Here is a 10,591-nt window from a genome sequence, read left to right as displayed (position 1 = left end):
GTCACTTGTTCTTCTTGATGGTTTATATGGCTCTAGTTCCAGTTTAATTCAGCCATTTAGTGACACCTCAGGTCGTCTCTCAGGAGCTTTCAGTGCAGGCACTCAGGCTAATCCTGAGAGTCACTTCTGCCGTGGGTCATCAGAGACCTGCAGAAGACTGTGGGTCACTTGAGGCACCAAGTCAACACTGCACAACCCCATAGTGGGGAAGAGACCCAAGTGTGCAGGGAGCTGGCAAAGCTCAGTGGCAAGGCAAGTCCATGTTCAGCTGAAAGGATGTCCCCTGCAGGCCTGAGTGACAGCCATGGGGAACTTGCTTACAGTCACAGGCTGTACCATGGCCTGGTTTGGTGATCAAAGAGATGCTGCAGCCTTCCCTGAAACAGACCCAGAGCCACACTGACCTGCTTTACTCAGCCTGCTCATCCCAGAGGCCAGGGACCTGGCTGGTGGCTTTGGGGGAAAGGCTGAGGGCAGGGAGCCCATGGCTGTTTTTTCTGGGTCTGGGATGGGGATTCCCATTCCATGCATTTTACATTTCAAAGGGACACTGGATCACTCTTCCAGAGCACCAGAGTGGGTGTCATCATGGTGTGGAAGAGCTGGGAAAATCCCTGAGCTGCAGGCAAACCTGAGTCACTCAGTGTGGACTTCAGTGGACTGGGTGCCACAGACTCAGGCACTCAAGGGATAACAGAGCTCACATCCTCAATGTTCTGCTGCCATGAAGGATATTTCCCCACCTTGTATTCCCAGTGGTGGATCACCTGGTGCTTGTCTGCACTCTCCTGCATTTGCTGTCTCCCAAGGCATGGTCTTTTGGTGGCTGCTCAAGGGCTGCAGTGACCCAGAGTACCCCACATCAACCCCAGAAGGTCTGGATGGAGCTCTGGAGCTATTGTGCTCCTATCAACTGCATGAACAATAAGGAACTCTCAGGATGAGGGGAGAAAGCTCCCTAGAGGACTCAGATTAAATGCTCTATCGGGACAGACTCTGTGCTTTCCAGCCCCTCTGCCCCAAAGGCGTTCCTTGTCACTGCCCTGAGTGTGCAATGCAGAGCAGGTGACATTCCCTGAACACACCCATCCCTCTGCTCTCCAGACTGCCATGGCATGTGCTCACCAGTGCTGGCAGCCTCAGTGTCATCTCCAGCTGGTCCTCCCCATGGAGGACCTGGGAGACTCATCTGTAGGAGCACCTTCCATCTCCTGGTGTCATCCTGGGCTTGAGGGCATCCCTGGAAGTGCTGCCCAGGAGACAGGGACCTGTCTGACAGTTGGCGGAGTACAGTGCACAATGGGACAAGGCCCACGTCTTCAGGAGGCAGCTGGGAAGTTTGTTCTTCTCTGAGTGGGAGCAGAGGACTTCCAGTGGTCTCTCCCAGTCTCCATATCCTGAGTTGTCCTGCACCCCTGGGCCTTTGAGCAGCCACCAGAAGTCAATGACTTTTGGAAAGCTGCAGCAGCAGCAGCACAGCATTACATGGATGTACAAGGTGGTTTGGGACCCATCCTAAAAGTTCTGGAAATGCCCCTGACAAAGGCAAAATATTTCATAGGAAAGAGGCCATGTGCTCTGGTATCCCTGGAATGCCTGAGTCCTGGGCACCTGGTGCACTCATTTCCACATCAGCATGATTCAGGTTTGCCTGAAGCTCATGGATTTTCCCAACTCTTCCACATCACAGAGGTTCCCACAAGCTGTGGGAGACTGATCCAATATCCCTTTGAACTGTGATGTTAGGTGAATGGGCAAATGATGCATGCCCCAGGAAAAGGAGCCATGAGCTGTGGGCTCCCTGCCCTCAGCCTCTTTTCCAAAGCTGCCATCCTGATGCTGACGTCAGGGCTGGACACACTGAGCAAAGTGGGTCAATTTGTGTTTGAGAAAATGGGTCAATTTGTCTTTCAGGGAGAGATTTGGGCATGTCTTTGATCACCTTCCTACGTGTTGAATTCCATGTTTTCTAGAGGATCCCAGTTTCCCAAGCTGAGGCCTGTGCTCTAGTTGTCAAATGCCAAGGTCAGGGCAATCCCAAACCTGGACACAGGCTAGGCCTTGAGTTGACTGAGAGCAGCCCTGTGGAGGGAGACCTGCAGGTTCTGGTGGTTGAAATGCTGAACATGAACCTGAACTTCTTGCTAGCAGCCCAGTGCAAAAATGCACTCGAATTCTGGGCTGCATCCAGAGCGGTGTGGCCAGCAGGTCGAGGGAGGGGATTGTCCTGCTCTACTCGGCTCTCATGACACCGTACCTGGGGTACTGCCTTCAGCCCTAGGAGCCACAGCCTAAGAAACACACGGACCTGCTGCAGTGGCTCCAGAGGAGCCACAAAGAGCACCAGGCAGCTGGAGCCATCAGCCTGTGAGGACAGGCTGAGAGGGTCGGGGTTGCGTAGCAAGGAGAGGAGAAGGCTCCCAGGAGACATTCATTTCAGAAAGGGAAGGATTCCTGGTTGGGATGTGGAGGGATGGGTCAAGGGCTACTTGTTCAAAACTGAAAGCAGGGATATTAACATTACATTTTGGGAATTAATCTTTTCCTCTTAGAGAGGAAATACAATCAAACAGCTTATCCAGAGAAGCCGTAAAAGCCGTCTAAGGGGGCTGGAGCCAGAGGATTTTAAGGTCCATTCCATCCCTAAGTTATTACAAGAGTCATCGGAGGATTTTGGGTTGTACAAAGTGGGAGAACAATATTCGAGATGAAAGAGGCAGGGAGCTCATCAGCAGCAAGGCCTCGCAAGTGGCCACTCCCAGGAGTCTGGATGTTTCACAAACAAGGAATGTTTGTGGCCCCACAGGGCTCTGGGACCCGGCATAAAAGGCTGCGCTGCTCCAGGCTCTGCATCCTCATCTCTGGCCTCCCTCTCCTCCAGGAACGAGGTAAGCCTGAGTCCGCTCCATCCCTCCCTGTGGGCTGAACTGCTGCCATGGAGGCTGCCCGGCTTGATCCTGGGGCTGCCTCAGCTTGGCCCTGACACAGAACTGGTGGTTCTGGATGGAGCTCTGGAGCTCTTGTGTTCATATCAACTGCATGAACAATAAGGAACTCTCAGGATGAGGGGAGAAAGCTCCCTAGAGGACTCAGATTAAATGCTCTATTGGGACAGACTCTCTGCATTCCAGCCCCTCTGCCCCAAAGGCGTTCCTTGTCACTGCCCTGAGTGTGCAATGCAGAGCAGGTGACATTCCCTGAACACACCCATCCCTCTGCTCTCCAGACTGCCATGGCATGTGCTCACCAGTGCTGGCAGCCTCAGTGTCATCTCCAGCTGGTCCTCCCCATGGAGGACCTGGGAGACTCATCTCTAGGAGCACCTTCCATCTCCTGGTGTCCTCCTGGGGTTGCGGGCATCCCTGGAAGTGCTGCCCAGGAGACAGGGACCTGACAGTGTCTGACAGTGGCAGTGTTCAGAGGACAATGGGACAAGGCCCACATCTTCAGGAGGCAGCTGGGAAGTTTGTTCTTCTCTGAGTGGGAGCAGAGGACTTCCAGCGGTCGCTCAGCCTCCATTATCCTGAGTTGTCCTGCATCCCCTGGGCCATTTTGCATCCACCAAAATGTAGTGTCTTTTGGGAAGCTGCAGCAGCAGCAGCAGCACAGGATGACATGGATGTACAAGGTGGTTTGGGACCCATCCTAAAAGTTCTGGAAATGCCTCTGACAAAGGCAAAATATTTCATAGGAAAGAGGCCATGTGCTCTGGTATCCCTGGAATGCCTGAGTCCTGGGCACCTGGTGCACTCATTTCCACATCAGCATGATTCAGGTTTGCCTGAAGCTCATGGATTTTCCCAACTCTTCCACATCACAGAGGTTCCCACAAGCTGTGGGAGACTGATCCAATATCCCTTTGAACTGTGATATTAAGTGAGTGGGCAAATGATGCCTGCCCCAGGAAAAGAAGCCATGAGCTTTGGGCTCCCTGCCCTCAGCCTCTTCCCCAAAGATGCCATCCAGATACTGACTTCAGGGCTGGACACACTGAGCAAAGTGGGTCAATTTGTGTTTGAGAAAATGGGTCAATTTGTCTTTCAGAGAGAGAATTAGGAATGGCTTTGATCACCTTCCTACATGTTAATTTCCTTCTTTTCCAGAGGAACCAAACTTTTCAATGTGAGGCCAGAGTTCTGGTTTTAAAATGCATGAAGTGGGAGAACAGCATTTGAGAAGACAGAGGCAGGAACCTGATCAGCAGCGAGGCCTTCTCAAATTGAAACAAGCCCTTTCTGACTCTCAGGCTAAGAGAGCTGAGGTTTTGTATGAAGAGAATGGCAGGTGCCAGGCGAGCGGAGTATTCATAGTTTCAAGGTCAAGATGGGCTGTAGTGGGGTGGTGCCATGAGCCAGGAGCATGGTGGGGTTGGCTTGGGGCACAGGCCAGGGGGCCAAGGGGTGGGCAGCCATTAAATGTCCCTGTCAGCTGTTGAGATGAGCAGCCTGCTGGGGCCGCTCAGCAAGGGGGATTTGCTGTGTTTTTGGTGCATGTGGGCACGGCACCATTGGCATGTGTGGGACAAGTGGGGTAGGCAGCACTCACAGGTGTCTGGCAGGGTATGAGGGCAGCATGGGGTTTGCCATGAGGTGATTGTGTGGGGTCTGGCTTTTTGGCAAGAGTTTGGAGCGGGCTCAGGTTCCCGGTTGAGATGAACTGCTCCTTTGGACTTTTAAGCAGTGTCAGAGTGAAGATGGCCCCAAGGAGTGACTTTCAGATTGTGACTTCTTTTGGCTGTCAGGGGTTTGCTGCAGAGATTGCTCCACCCCACCTTCCTCCCTCTCCTTCCACTCCAGATCTCTTCCTGGGATGGCAGTGACTGTATGAAAGGGGCACCCAGAAACTGGATATTTCTGGGTCAGTTCTAGACAGAAACGTGAAGGGCAAACTGTCTGGCAGTGGGATGGCATGGAGCACCCTTGGTCTCAGGAAAGAGGAAGACGAAAAGTCAGTAAATCCTTTTTTGCCCTAGGTCATGTCTCAGTCTGAACTACAGCTGGAAATGCTTCACTTTAGCCATGGACTGTCACCTTGAGAGAATGTGATGAATGCTATATATACAGCTGAGAAGGAAAGTGTGCATCACTAGTGTGTTTTGTCTAGCGTACAGACTGCAAAGGGACTATAAAGGCCAGTGCTGGCTTTTTGTTCTCAGAATTTTTCTTTGGGAGCAGCTGCTGGATGTTTTGAAGGGCTTTGGGATCTGCAAGAGTGAGAGAGTAAGATGGTATGTAGAGCTTGAAGGAAAATGCAGATATCCAGGGAGCTGGATGCAGTTCAGTGGGTACGAGTTACGTGTTGAGCAGCTGATGGCACAGAAAAGCTTATAAAAGAAAGGGGCTGTTCTGCAATTGCCTTTTCTTTTGCAGTCTATTAACTGCACAGCCAACAATGAAACGATTCTTTTTCCTTCCCTGATACATGCAGGATCACATTCTGTCAGTCTTCAAGAGCCACTTCCACGAACTGCTCTCACACGAATGGGGCTGGGCCAGAAAAGAGCTTGTCGTTTTCCTGGGCACTCTCAGCGTTCATGAACACAGCCACACGATGGTGGTGTTGATTCGTAGAAGAAGGACATGCAGTGAGCCCAGCTCGAAATCACCCCAAGCCCAGAGCCAGGTTGGAAACGTCCCTTCTCTCAAATCAACGGTGTCAGGCCAAAAAGATTTCGCTGATCTTCCCCTTCCAAGTGCAAATCCTTCTTTGCACCACACTCAAACAGCAGCGTGAACTCCTTTGCCCTAACAAAGCTTTTCACTCTCGCAGAGTCTGGCCACAAACCTGAAAACATCTGGCAAAACCAGAGCTCAGAAAAGTGCCAGCTGAGAAAGCTCTTGCTGCCTGCAACTTCAACTGCACCCATCGATCGACCAGCACACACCCTGCTATCGGCACTTTCCTTCTCAGTGCTAAGTACCATCCTAAGCCTTCAGTCTCACAGTCAGCATCCAAACAGAACAGCACCAGGGAAGAACCCTATGAGCTACATTTTTGGAGCTGGGAGGCTCCATGCCTGGAAATGTTGCCAGCACCGCTATTTGGGTTTTTTTTTGGTCTTGGCCAAAACTGGACATTACATTTCTTCCCAGAGCAAGGTGGTTTTCCTTTGATTGTTGGGTTTACACACTGAGTGTCTAAGGGCTGTGCTGTCTTTTTCTCCTGAACAGAAGAGTAGGGGAATGGGGATGCTCCCAGCTGTTACAGACATGTGGGAACAGTCCAGTTCCAGTGAGGAATGTGGTACCCAGTTTGTAATATGCACTGTGAGATGGTCTTTCCTGTTGTTTATTACTTAGAGCCTGCTGGGAATGCTGGTCTTGATTTGGCAAGAGCCAAGTAGCTTAGAGGTTTTTTCTGTCAGAAATCCATCCAGAACTTTTGCCTGGCTGTCCCAAGGGGAAGGAACAGCTTTGGAATCATTGAAGCCACAGGCTGTGGATGCATCTCCTGAAAACCAGTTTAAAAATGTTTGTCTGACTCTGTCCCTACCCATGGCTTCCAGGGACTCTCCTGGTGTTCTGGATATTTCCAGGAGAGGACATTACAACACCGGCTTCTTGAGCCAGGAACTTCAAATGCAGTAAGTCGCTCACATTCCATGTGAGCCGTCCCAATGGTGAGATGTGAGAGGAAGCACCCCACACTGCTATTTGACATAATCAAAATTGGAACTGGGGCCGACCAAGTATTTTGGAGCACTGAGGCCACAAGTTTATCTTTGAACAACATCCCCAGGGAATGCTGAAGCATCCCATGCCTGTGGCACTTGCCAGCACATCCCTGATGTGGTGCAAAAAGAGGATAGGGGAAGTTGTGAGTTAGTGACAGGTTTCTGGAATGGAATTGGGATAGGTGCTGATCCTGTCATGGAATCATGGGGTGGTTTGGCTTGGAAGGGACCACAAAGACCATCTGGACTTCATCGTCCCATTCCATGGCAAAAAAAAGTGTCCAAAACTGCCTCCTTACAAAGTGAGTGTCTTCCATAGTGCTTGTTTGCGAATGGGAGTGGCTATAGGGAGCTCGGGCAGAGCACCTAGAGACCAGGTGAAAATAGCAACGGGATTGTTTCTGCTGCTGCTGAATGCGATTTTCTCTTTTAAGATGCTACTCAGTGATCTTTTTCACAGTAGTTTCCTAGGGCTCATTTGAGGGTAGTTCCAATAATGTGAATATAGGTGAAAAACAGTGGAGAAAAAATGTGAACCTCATCCATTTCTAGTAATTCTGAATTGCTTCCACAACACCTTTCTGTGGGAAACCTGGTTAAAGATGGAGAGGAACAAGTGTTCGAAACCCACCTGGCTCCCCGACAGGGCAAACCTTTCTGTAATCCCATCACATGTCTCTGAGAAACTGCAGGATCATAAGGTTTTCCAAGAAAACAAAACAAGGACAGAAATGAGGGAATAGCTTCCAATTAATAATGATTTGATGGATGTAGGAATGACTTTTTTATGTTTGGTGCTCCCCTTTTTATCCCTGGAATAATTTTTAAATGATTCCTTTAACAAGTCATCTAAATTTGAGAAAGTAAATTTGAGAGGAAATTATGCAAAATAAATGCAGGAAGACATCAAAGAATCATAATGTAATCCCAGAAGAGTTTGGGTGTGACGGGACCTTAAGAATCCCCTTATTCCATCCCCTGCCATTCAATCCACTAGTTGAGGTTGCTTCAAGCCCTGTGCAGTCTTGGACACTTTCAAAGATGGGGCAGACACTATTTCTTCTGTTTTTTGGGCACAAGTGGAAATTTCCAGCACGGAACTAAGATATCTCCTTTGCTCTGTTTGGCTCCAGCATGGCTTTGGGAGGCAGAGGGTGTGGAAACAGGAGCTTTGCCAGCTGCCTTGGGGGAGTCTCTGATGTCCCAAAACCCAGCAAGGCAAACATTTGTTGTTTAACCTCCCACTAAAAGAAGGGGCCAAGCCAGGAGTGGGAACAGACCACAGAGCAGGGATGGTGCCCAGGAGAGGGGTGACCATCCTGAAGGTCTCACCACTCAGTCACTGACTGAACCACTGAAAAACAGGGATTGAAGCTTTCTGAAATTGGCCCATACTTGCCTGCATCCAAATTCAATCCCAAATCAATCTTTTTGTGTACAGTTGAGACCACAGCTGATGTTACTCCCTGGGAGTAGCAGAGAGTCTGCAGCCATGAAGGGCCAAGCTGTGTTTAAAACACACTGAGGTACAAAAGAGCTGAAGCAATTTCCTACCAGGTAACTTGACTTGGAAGCAGCATTCCAAACTTCCTTCCACATTTATTTTGTCTCCTGGATGGGGATGCCTAAAGAAGAAAAAGGTGGAGTATTCTTAACAAAAGAAGAGCAAAACTCATTAGTGACAGAAGACTTAAAATACGAAAAATTGAAGTATGAATGGAGGTCCCTTTAGGACACTTCCTGTTCCTTAATATCTCTGGGATTTAAATTAAGGCCTGAGTATCCAAATCCTGGTGCTCTGCAAGTGCTGCACAGCCAGGGAGGGAGACAAGAGCCTGGAATCTCTCCCCAAAAACTGTCTGCTGGCTTGTTTGACCAGGCATAGGAATAATTGTGTAATCCCTAGGCCTGTACTTATGGAGAAAGGTTTATTTGTCTCCTGTGGGTTGGTTCAACATATTTCCAAAATGATGGAAACTGCTTTTATTGAAATGCCAGAGGTCCCAAATGCTTTCCCCAGCCAGAGCTCAGGAGTGGTTAATGCCCATTTTCCCAGTCTCTCCAGGCAGCAGCACTGGAGCCCTTGCACCCAAACATGCTCAGGGTGCCAAGTGCCAGCGGGAGGCAAATGCAGGGACTGGACAGTGTGAGTTTGCCCTGCTCCTGGGAGCCTGGGCACGGAGCAGCCATGGGTGCCCCGGGCCCTGCTGGGCACGGCCGCAGCTCCCGGTGCGCGCTCCTGTGCCAGGCCCTGCCCGCGCTCAGCATGGGGTAGGTTGGTTTTTACTTTTTATTTCTTCAATTATGTTCAGGTTGAGCTTGTCATCAAGAGATGACAAATTCCTTCCCAAGGGTTCCAAGTGACCAACTGAGCCCAGGCTGCAGAGTCACAGAGTACCCTAATTTGGAATATTTTTCATTGGTGTAGGCAGGGAATTGTTTTTGAGAAAACCCAAAGGTAAAGGATATGGGGTCTGAGGGAAGGAGAGGGCTTCTGTGTCAAATTAAAAACACATTGTGTAAAAATATATCAGTGGAACAGCTAATTTCCAATCCTGGACTGGCATTTCCAATCCTGGACTGACTTTTTTAAAATAAAAATATTTTTCTGCACCATGTGCATGGTGGGATTCCAGAGAACAGAAAGGGTATGATCCTCTGGAAATGTTCCCAAGAAACCACGCTGACCCAGCCCAGATGGAGATCTCTTAACCAACATCTCTGGCTGGTCTTGGTATGTCCTCATGGTTCCCATGCTGAGACACAACAGGTTCCTCTGTCCAATGCATCCCCAAGGTGCCACAAAGAAAGGAGTGTCTTACAGATACAGAGTCGTGGGATTCAAGGGATAAAAAAAAGAGTTTTCAGTCTTTTACATCTCCCACTCTGTCAGCTACAGCCTCAGGGAGACAGGGAGAGTCAGATTTAACAGATACTGGTCTCACTTCAGCCTTCCTGCAGGTCCAGTCTGACAGGGAGTGGGAAGAAAACAGGTCAGGATGGATAGTCTACTTCCAGAAAACCATCATAATACACAAACCATTAAGTAGAGCTATAGGAACTTCCCAAAACATTCATTTCCCTGCGGACTAAGAGATCAGAGGGGCACTAAATTGAAGTACAGGCTGGATCTGCCACGGACAAACTGTGGAAACGCCAGAAGTAAAAGCTACTTGGCCAATTCCATAAAATATTCCAAAACCAGGCTCCTGAAATATGACCATCTCTACTCTCACCTGCTGGTGGAAGGATAAGTGATGATCCTTCCTCTGATGGGTTTTTTAGGATCTGCAGTGAACTGCAATGGAAAACAACCAAAATCCACTTATTCTCCACAACTGGAACAGAAAAGTGGGGAAAAAGGACACAGGTGCACTCCTCCCACTCCTTGGGATCAAGCCCCTCCAAACCAACATAAGAAGAGACTGAATAACAAAGCCCTGGGGACTAAATTGCTGGGGTTTATAAGAAAACTGATGAGATTTATTTTGGCAGTAAAGCCCAGCTGATGTTTGTCTCATCAACCAGGTGCAGCAGCATCTCCAGGAGCATGGCCAGGTGTATCTGCCCAGCAGAGAGCTCCTCCCTTTCAGAGTAATCCAAGAGGTGCAGGGCCGTGGCACTGCCATCAGCAGCACGTACCTGGGAAAGGGCAGGCAGAGGCTCAGCAGCATTCCCAGCCTTGGCTAATGCCTCCAGAGCCTCACCTGTCAGTCAGCATCACCAGGATTTTTAATGCCCTGCCTCAACCTGTCCCATTACTCACCACACAAGAACACACAGCAAACCCCAAGAAATCTCCAGTGGCCGGGGGAAGCCCCACCCTGTGCCTGAACTCCTTCACTCCATTACAGAAAGTCATAGTAAGCTCCTAGCATGTTACTGCCTGACAGCAGAGTAGGTGTACGCCTACAAAAC

This window comes from Onychostruthus taczanowskii, unplaced genomic scaffold (assembly GCF_017590055.1).
Source record: "Onychostruthus taczanowskii isolate IOZ18803 unplaced genomic scaffold, ASM1759005v1 scaffold45, whole genome shotgun sequence".
Classification (NCBI taxonomy): Eukaryota; Metazoa; Chordata; class Aves; order Passeriformes; family Passeridae; genus Onychostruthus; species Onychostruthus taczanowskii.
This window is presented reverse-complemented; position numbering follows the sequence as displayed.